The sequence below is a fragment of the Malania oleifera genome, chromosome 4 (assembly GCF_029873635.1).
Source record: "Malania oleifera isolate guangnan ecotype guangnan chromosome 4, ASM2987363v1, whole genome shotgun sequence".
Lineage (NCBI taxonomy): Eukaryota > Viridiplantae > Streptophyta > Magnoliopsida > Santalales > Ximeniaceae > Malania > Malania oleifera.
Genome location: NC_080420.1, coordinates 2,594,112 through 2,604,768, shown reverse-complemented (window position 1 = coordinate 2,604,768; position 10,657 = coordinate 2,594,112). Strand labels below are relative to the sequence as shown.

Below are 10,657 nucleotides of genomic sequence, written 5' to 3'. Positions count from 1 at the left end.
GAGAAGGCTCGAAGGTTCGAGAGGGATCTGAGGAAAGACATTTGCCGTCTTGTGGGGATGCTACAGATCTGTGAGTTCTCTGTCCTGGTGAATAAATCCACCATAGTTGAGACCGACCTTCGGGGAGACGAGGTAGTGCAAGTTCAGGGGAAGAGGCCAGTACCTTCTGGTCCTCAGAGTGGTCCTCGGCAGGGTCCGTGGAAGAAGAAGAAGAACTACAACTCTGGTTATTCGCAGAACACCCAGCAGCTAAACTTTCAGGGGGATCCATCCTCAGCACCATGTGCTAAGTGCCGTAAATGGCATGAGGGCGAGTTTCAGCCATTCTGGGGTGTTTGCTTCAACTGTGGCAAGTTAGGCCACATGGCGAAGAGCTGTCAGGAACCGAAGAGGATTATGCCTGCATCGAGTCAGAGCAGTGGAAGTAACCAGGTGCCTCGGGTGAATTACCAGGCAACCACGGCTTCGGCGAGAGTATATTCACTTACTCTAGCAGATGTGAAACACACTGGGAACGTGGTGATAGGTACCATGTTATTGCTTTCGAATAAAGCTATTATGTTATTTGATTTGGGGGCAACCCATTTGTTCATATCTGCTAGATTTGTGAAATTGTGTGGGGTTGAAACCCAACTTTTGGAGGAATGTTTGGCTGTAACTACGCCAACTGGGAGTATAACGATTTGTAGTAAGATGTTAGGAAACTGCCCAGTTATGATTCAGGAGAGACTGTTACCGACGAATCTTGTAGTATATGACATGTCAAGTTTTGAAGTCATACGGGAATAGATTGGTTGTTTTCCAGCTATGCGATGATTGATTGTCGGAAGAAGGTGGTAGTGTTCAGACCTCCTGGGAAGCAAGAGTTTGAGTTTGCCGGATCATGTGTACGTTCTAAGCCACGGATTCTATCAGCTTTATAGGCTAGGAGGTTACTCTTGGATGGTTGTCAGGGGTACCTAGCTTGTGTGAAGGAACCGCCGCGGGATGAGTTGAGACACGAGGACATTCATGTGGTCAATGAGTTTCCGGATGTGTTTCCAGAACACTTACCCGGTTTACCTCCGGATCGTGAGGTGGAGTTTACGATTGAGTTGCTGCCTAGTAAGGCACCGATCTCTAAAGCTCCGTACCGGATGGCTCCAGCAGAACTTCGAGAGTTGAAGGAGCAGTTGTAGGAATTACTGGACAGGGGATTCATTCGACCTAGTGTTTCTCCCTAGGGAGCTCCAGTATTATTTGTGAAGAAGAAGGACGGGTCGATGTGTATGTGCATTGATTACAGTGAGATCAACAAAGTGACGGTGAAGAACCGTTACCCTTTGCCTCGCATAAATGATCTTTTTGACCAGTTACAGGGGACGCAGGTGTTTTCGAAGATCGACTTGCGGTCAGGATATCATCAAGTAAGGGTTAAAGCAAAGGATAGCGAAGACTGCTTTACGAATCAGATATGGCCACTACGAGTTTTTGGTCATGCCTTTTGGGTTGACAAATGCTCCGGCGGTGTTCATGGATCTGATGAATAAGGTTTTCCATGAGTACCTAGATTGATTTGTAGTGGTATTCATTGATGACATTCTGGTATACTCGAGGAGTACGGAAGAGCATGTGGAACATTTGAGGTTAGTATTACAGATTCTACAAAAGAAGAAGTTGTATGCTAAGTTGAAGAAGTGTGAGTTCTGGTTGAATCAGGTCACGTTCTTAGGCCATGTGGTGTCTGAGGGCGGTATTTCCGTTGATCCAAGTAAGATTGAAATTGTGGTCGACTGGGCTAGACTAGACCGAAGAGTGTACAGGAAGTTCGGAGTTTTCTGGGACTGGCGGGTTACTACCGTCGATTCATGGAGGGTTTCTCTAAATTGTCTGGACCTCTGACACGATTTACTAAGAAGGGAGTGAAGTTTGACTGGACTAGTGATTGCGAGCAGTGTTTTCTCGAGTTGAAGCACCGGCTGGTTACTGCCCTAGTTTTGACCATTCCTTTAGGGAATGAGAGTTTTGTGATTTATAGCGACGCGTCCCTAAAAGGTTTGGGATGTATGCTTATGCAACAAGGTAAGGTGGTAGCGTATGCTTCTCGGCAACTTAAAGAGTATGAAAAAAATTACCCTATGCATAACCTAGAGTTAGCTGCTGTTTTTTATGCCTTGAAGATCTAGCGACACTATGTGTACAGTGTTCAGTGTGAGATTTTCACTGACCACAAAATCCTCGGGTACTTTTTCACTCAAAAGGAGCTGAATATGAGGCAGAGGCGGTGGCTAGAGTTGATTAAGGACTACGATTGCACGATCAGTTATCACCCAAGAAAGGCTAATGTGGTAGCAAATGCGTTGAGTCGGAAGTTAGAACATGCAGCAGTATCTGCAGTTTTAGTTCAGCATCATATCAAACGAGATTTGGAAAGTCTTGGCGTGGAAATGGTGTCCAGTGATCATCAGGCTTTCATTGCTAGCTTGGTGATTCAGCTGACTTTGTTTGAACGTATTAAAGCCACGCAGGCTAATGATGCGGAATTAGCTGAGATTGTGGGGAAAGTGCAGCAGGGTTTGGTTGTGGGTTTTAACATCTCTGACAAAGGTGTGTTGAGATTTGGGAACAGGCTGTGTGTTCCAAACGATGAGGAGATCAGAAAGATGATTCTAGAGGAAGCGCATCGTTCTTTGAATACGGTACATCCGGGTAGTACAAAGATGTATCGGGATTTGCGCGAGTCCTTCTGGTGGTCTGGTATAAAGAGGAAAATTGCTCGATTTGTGGAGCAGTGTCTGACATGTCAGCAGATGAAAGCTGAACATCAGAGGCCGACAGAGCCGTTGCAGCCTTTGCCTATTCCGGTGTGGAAGTGGGAGCATATTTCCATGGACTTTGTTATCGGATTACCGACAGCACTTCACGGGCAGAATGTCATTTGGGTAATTGTGGACAGGTTGACGAAATCTGCTCACTTTGTACCGATGAAGGTTAGCTACCCTTTGAGTAAGCTAGCTGATATGTACGTGCATGAGATTGTGAGAATGCACGGGGTACCGGTGTCCATTGTTTCAGATCGGGATCCGAGGTTTACTTCTCGATTTTGGAAGAGCTTGCAGGAAGCATTGGGGACGAAGCTTACATTTAGTACAACGTTTCACCCCCAGACTGATGGACAGTCGGAGAGGACGATACAGATCTTAGAAGATATGTTACGGGCTTGTGTATTGGACTTCGGTGGTAGTTGGATTCAGTTTCTGCCACTAGTGGAGTTTGCTTATAACAACAGCTTCCAGGCTAGTATAGGGATGGCACTGTTCGAGGCTTTGTATGGTCGGAGGTGTCGATCTCCTTTGTATTGGGATGAGGTCGGTGAACGGCAGGTTTTAGGACCTGAACTCGTGCAGCAGGCGTCTAAGAAGGTAGGTTTGATCTGGGAGAGGATTAGATCGGCTTAGAGTCGGCAGAAGAGTTACGTGGATGTTTGCCGCCGTGAGTTGGAGTTCAAGGTAGGAGGTAAAGTATTCCTTAGAATTGCTCCGATAAAGGGAGTGATGAGATTTAGAAGGAAAGGCAAGTTGAACCCGAGGTATATCGGACCATTTGAGGTACTTGAGCGAGTGGGTCCAGTAGCCTACAAAGTTGCATTACCCCTAGCACTCTCGAGGGTCGACGATATATTTCACGTATCCATGTTGAGAAGGTACGTGTTGGATCCGTCGCATGTTATCAGTTACGAGTCTTTGAGACTTGTGGATACTTTGGCATATGAGGAGATACCTGTTCAGGTTCTAGACCGTAAAGTTCAGAAGTTTCATACCAAAGATATACCGTTAGTGAAGGTATTATGGCAGAACCATGAAGTTGAGGAAGCTTCTTGGGAACTAGAGGCAGAAATACACCGGAAGTATCCATAGTTGTTTGAGTAGTATTTGAATAGCAGGGTGGTATGAGTATGTATGTATGTATGTAATCCTCTGTTATCGTATTATATCTAGTGGTTAGTCTCAGAGAGAGTCATGTAGTATTGTGAGCTCCTGAGACCGTGTATGTATGTGACCACGGTATTCCTCCGCCATAAGTGAGGGCATGTATGTATGTATTGTAATGGGGCTGCGTATAAATGGCCGCCATATTCTCTAGAGAATGTATGTATGTACTGTAACGGGGCTGCGTATAAATGGTCGTCGTATTCTCTAGAGTATGTATGTATGTATCGTAACGGGGCTGCATATAAATGGCCGTCGTATTCTATAGAGTGTGTATGTACGTATTCGGAGAGGGACTGCATATAGATAGCCACCGTTTCACCTCAGAGTAGGTATGTATATAGTAGTATGAATGTGTTTGTAATAAGAGATTGCAAATTTTGAGGACGAAATTTTTGTAAGGAGGGGAGATTGTAAGAACCCGAACCGTGAAATGTGGGTTTATATTGTAAAAGAGGGGTAAAAATGGAAATTCTGCTGACTTCGTCGACGAAGCCAAAATTCGTCGACGAAGATTAGAGGCTTTTCGTCGACAAAATTCAGAGGTTCGTTGACGAAGAAAAACAGAGAGGCGAAAATTGGAAATATCAAGCCTCGTCGACGAAATCTCCGATTGCTCGACGAAATCCCTCACTTTTCATCGACGAACGCACCTTTTCGTCGACGAAATCCCTCGGGTCAAAGGTCTATAAAAAGATCTTTTGGGTTTCTTCATTGCTAAGTTATGGAAATCCTCTTTCTCTCTCTCTCTCTCTAGATTTCGAAGCTCTCTCTCTCTCTCCTCAATTTCTTTGTCGTTTGTCGCTTGAATCGCAAATCCAAAGTTATTGCGAGGATCAGTGAAGGATTCTTTACATTTCTAGCGGATCAGAATCTGGATTCACGCATTTTCGGGTTTCGGGCCAAAATCGAGGTAAGGTTCGATTTTTGTTTCTGATTTAGTATATGTGTAGTAGTACGGATTGTAAGTATGTTTTGTACTATGGTTTGTAGGTTTCAGAGTCTCGGTTCGTAGTTTTGAGGACTATAGAGTTTGTAGTTGGTTTTCGGGTTAAGGTAAGGGGATTCTGTTTATATCAGTCCATTTTTGAAATCAGGATCGGTAAGCCTGTAGGCTACGATCGTATGTATGTTTTGACTACTTATTTGGGGAAATCTATCGGGTAAAAATATGAGATTTTCGAGTTACAGTTTTCAAGTAAATTGGGGATTTCGGGTATCATCTCTATTTTATTTGGGAAACCGTTTGTTTTGTTTAAACTGTATTATTGAGGTGACCGTAATCCATATTTACATAAATTGTATACTTGAAATTGTAAATGATATGATTTGCCGTAAACCAAATAAGTGTGGTATGTATGGTTGTATGTATTTTGTTCCAGATATTTGTGAAACAGTTATGTGACGGCTAATTACCGTATGCTGAAATGTATAGGAACGTGAGTTCCAAAATGATTCCAGGTTTTGTGAAATCGGCTAGGGGCGGCTAATTACCGTACGCCAAGAGTGACCGACTCTATATCCGAGGGTGTGAAATATCACCAGTCTAATTCCGGTTGGTCACCGAAGTGGTGTGAGCTATATGCTACATCGTATGATGCAATGGATTCACTGTGGGCCTAGGTCGTCGCAGTGTAGTTGGCACGTGGCAATGTAATCGGGGTGAGACTAGGTGACCTTGTGTAGTTGCGTATGTAGCAATGGATTCACTATTGGACCTGAGTCGTAGATATTCGTAGTTGCATGTATAGAAACGTAATCGCTGTGAGACTAGGTGACCTTGTATAGTTGCGTATGATGCAATGGATCACCATTGGGCCTTGATTGTCGCAACGTAATTGCGTATGTAGCAATGTAATCGCTGTGAGACGAGGTGACCTGGTGTAGTTGCGAACTAGTGTGACGACACTGACCGTATATATGTATGTATGTATGTATGTATGTTGGGTATAGTATGAACTGGAATGGTTTTCTGAAAATACTGGAACTGTATGTATTTATATGAAACTGTACGAATTGTTTCAAACTGTATCGTATGTATAGTGTTATGAAGTATGTAAAATGACACTGGTATGCCACACACTAATATAAACTGTTTTCTCCCTTACTGAGAGGTGTTTTACCCTGAATATATACAAATGTTTTTCAAGTCCTTCGGGCAGCCGAAACTAGCATCCTAGCATCCGGAAGTGAGGGGTGTTGTTTAGCTACTACTAGTGCCTGATAGGTACGAGTTTTGTAACCGGGCTGTCGTGATGGATTTTGTAGAAACCCGTAGTATGTATTGGTAATCATAGGGATGTATATCTTTGTATGGTATAGACTCTGGTATGGTACATTTTATGTATAAAAATACTGTATTTCGCTGCATATTTTGATGAGTATGGACGTATGTATGTATGTATTTAGGGCGTCTTTAATTGATACAGAGACAGGTTAGGTTACTTAAATTCATCCCTGGATCCCATTTCCGGGTTCGGGGCGTGACAACTTTCCCCAAGTTAATAAATTCAACCTTCTTCCAGTAAAATAGAAAAATAGCTACTCACTAGGACAGCAAATACACCAACTCGACTAATATTTTTAGGATAAAAATAAAATAATAAATTATAAAAAATATTTTATGAAAACAAGAAAAGTAATTCCAAATTTTAATTAATTAAGACGGTCGTTGGTCACTATTTTTTTGACTTTCAATGAACTAATATATAAATATTATACCATATTGATATCACTAGTTTGACTACCAGTCAACCACCGATTGGACCGACTTGGTGGCTTCACTAAGTCAATCACTAGTCAAATTTTAAGACTATGGTTCAAGTAGTCTTGTCATACTTTTCAACTAAGAAATATTTGAATGATAGGAAGGAAATTGGTCTTCACTTTCAACGATTTTCCCTGTTATTTGAAGTACAATACTTTCTCGATCCTCTCTGTTCTACTTTTAATTATGTTTCTCTTCGAGTTTACTAGATATTGGAATTTGATTTAACAAACAAATCAAATTTTATCGAATGTCTCCAAAGAGACTTCTATTTATTATGTAGTACTTTAGGATCATTTCTCGATTTGTGCATATCATCGTTGCGCAGGGGCCATGCTAATCTTCTCCGTATCGTTTCAATTTTATTGAATGTCTCCAAAGATACGTATATCATGCAATACTTATAACAATTTTCTTTTGTATAGCCATGGATTGATGTGCTCTCACAACCCATCTTGAATCCTCATACTTCATGACAATGATATATTTTTAATGCTAGGGCTGGTGAGAGCTCTTCTCTCTCTCTCTCTCTCTCTCAAGAAAATCAGAATTCAAGTTTAGGATGCAAGAATAAGAAATTTGAAAGAAAATAAATGATTTAGCGGAAGCAAGATTGATTCTTGCTCCGATACCATGTCAAGAACTTGATGACAAGAAAAAATAGAGAGAAAACAAAGGAATAAATCTGAATTGAACAATTGAATTGAATGAATTTATAATAATATTTATATACACTTGAAGTAATAACAGAAAAAATGAAAATTAACACTTTTCTTACCTGCCTTCTCTACTTTTAGTTTTTCCTCCTTGAGGCTATACTCCAACGCTAGTACAAGTAAAAGGAGTTCGGTTAAAACATATATTCTCAAATCTTATCACTACTTGAATCAACATTTTTGAATCTAAGATAATGAAGAGGTTGCCTAATTTCCTCCATTTCCTGGTAATTCAGGCAATGCTGCTTGCTGGTGGCATTGTCCTTGCAGGTTATCAGATCTGTGCCATTGTCGGCTCCCTGAAGTTCTATTTCGCCGCACTTATGGTTGATCCTCACCAACTTTGGTTTTCCAAACCATGAGGTGACAAAGCCCATCTTCCCATCACTGATCACCCTAAATTCATTAGCTGGTCCATTTCTCCGGCGACTGATATTGGAATCCGCTTCAAATGCCAATTTTTTACGGTATTCACTGTTGCTGGCGATTGAATAATCAAAGCCAACGTTTGGCAAAGCAGTTCCCCCGTTCCAATCGTTCAAAACTATGAACATGACCCCATGGTAGTAACGGACGGCGTGTTGGTTTGGGTTGCGCAGCGTCAAGTTGATGCCGAATTTGGTTGTCGGCGACGGTGGCTTTGAAGTCAGGGAGACGATGAGAGTCTGAACCCGTACGGAATTCACATGCATCGTGACCATCTCACGGGGCACGAGCTCTAAGGCCCTAGCCACCGTCGCGAGAATGATGATGGCTACCACCCAAGCCGTGTAGTAGAGGCAGCGGCGTCGGCGGGGCTGGGTGCTGCTCTTGCTTGCGTCGTGGTAAACCGGCGGAAATTAAGCTATTGGCGTCGTATGGGTTTCACATGGGGCGTGTGTAATACTTGCATCAGAGGACCGATGATGATGTAGCTCAGGAGTTTATTTGCAGTGATAGCTCAAATCATAAGTCCAATGCGGTAGTTGAACTATTGGAAGAGGATGGGGATGAGACAGAGATTCGACATCGGTTATAGGGCGTAGAGTGGGGTTGAGAGGGCTTAAAGGGTTGAGAGTGGGGTAGAAAGGGTTGACAGCGGGGCTGAGAAAGCTAAAATGGCTAAGAGTGGGGAAGAGAGGGCTAAGAGGGGTGTTGTTGGTACTCATGGGGCTAAGAGTGGGGCTAAGGTTGAGAATGATGATGACTTTGATTCTTATTTTGTTGATGATGAGCATTCCTTTGAAGATGATGGGGCAGAACAAGTACCAATGGATCCATTTGCGAGAGACACGGATGAGAATAGGGGTGAGCATAAATCGGTGAAAACCGAATTAATAGGCTGAAATTGGCCGGTTCGGTTTGGGTAAAAATTCCGGTTCGGTCGGTTCGATTATAATTCTACAAAATTTCGGTTAATTGGTTTCGGTTTGGTTAAGGGTAAAAAAAATTTCGATTAACCGATTAACCGAATTACTAATTAATTAGATTTAAAATATAATTTATGAATATAAATTTTTCTTATGCAAGTGCATTAAGGAGTTTAATTAACCTATTTGGATTCTTTGTTCTATGGTAAAATATTATTTTTATTAATATAATTAATAAATAAGGTATTTAATTAAGTTGGATTTGGTTTTTAAAAAAAAATTATAATTGTATTATATTTCTAACAATTAATTTTAAATGATTTCAGTTAGGGTCAGGGTCAGGGTCAGTTCGGTGTCCTTCGTCAATTCGATCGGTTCGGTTAATGGTATTATTTAACTGAATTTTTCGGTTAATTCGGTTAATTAGCCGAATTTAGCTGAACCGACCGTTTGCTCACCCCTAGATGAAAATATTTGGGAGAACATTAATATAAGTGTAAAAGAAGGATGGAACTTAGATAGTACTCTCGACGAGATGATAATAGGTTATGCGATCGTAAGTTTCATAACTATGATACAAAGGACCCAAATTTCCAAGTGGGGATGCATGGAGAAATTCAAGGGGGTATTTAGGGAATACACCATATCAAATAGGGTTGCTTTGAGGTTCCCTATGAATGACAAGAAAAATTATTCGAGACCATGTACAAGAAGGATTGCCCATGGAGACCGTGGGTATCTATGCTTAAAGAAAAAGAGACAATAAAGATAAAATTTGTTGAGCTCACCTATCAATGCAATAAAGACTTTGAGAGTTCACATGTCTCCTTAATTTGGTTGGCCAAACAATATGTTCAGAGGTTTATAGAAGATCCTAAGTGGCCATTGGTTAGATTCTAGTATATGTTAGAGTTGACTTTCAAGTTAAGATTTCAAAATGTCAGTCATTAAGGGTGAGAAAATTAGCTTTGAGGAAGATTGAGGGGAGTGAGAGTGAACAATATTCATTACTCTTAAGGTATGCAGCTAAAGTGAGGACAAACCCAAAGAGCACCATCTGGACTCAATTAGATAGTGGGATTTTTGAGAGACAGTATGTTTATTCAAATGCTTTGAAGTAAAGGCTTATGTTGAGCGGTTTGGACGTTTGTTTCCTTAAAGAAGCATGTGGTGAATAACTATTAGCTGTCGTGGAAACTGATGTAGATGACCCTGTGTTCGAAGTTGAGTAGGCTATGTTGTGGTGTCGATTTATTGTAGGTCTGGATGGTAATGAAATGTGTTTTATTCTAATGATAATCCTTAATCTAATGCGTCAGACTACCACAGATGTATCAAACACATAATAACCATTCATTTGGTAAGTTATAGTAATAAAAAAGGAAACACATTCAACAAATGAATAAGTGTTCATATTGGATCAAAAGTAGACTTAGTATATAATATATATATATATATATATATATATATATATATATATATATTTTATTTTTTGTAGTTACAAATAGATTCAAGTGAAACTATAAATAAAATTAGCCTGAAAAAAGTATGACTAATTCTTCTATTAACGATTTACCTTTTAGATTTGATTTGATTTTAAAAATTTTCTTGCCTACACCTACCCCTACCCCTACTACCTCTATTGCTGACTCTATGCCCAAGGGAGAAATCCATGAAGAAGGGCCCAGAGTTGGGGGACAAAGCCCAGGATGGGTAAAGGGCCCATGACCCAAGTAGCGGGGCTAAGGCTCTAAACAAAACCGAAAAAGCCCAGGGGCCCCTGGCCCAGGCTGGGGGATGTTGCATCATTCATCATTGCATGTGCCAGTACAAAGCTGGTATATACATTGGGAAACG

At 41.2% G+C, this 10,657-nt stretch overlaps 1 non-coding gene across 1 annotated transcript; it reads right to left on the bottom strand.

The window, feature by feature from the left end:
- Positions 1-7,017: 7,017 nt before the first annotated feature.
- LOC131154726 (U6 spliceosomal RNA) lies at positions 7,018-7,120 on the bottom strand. The gene has a single exon (XR_009136639.1). It is a non-coding gene; the product is annotated as a U6 spliceosomal RNA (small nuclear RNA).
- Positions 7,121-10,657: the final 3,537 nt, after the last annotated feature.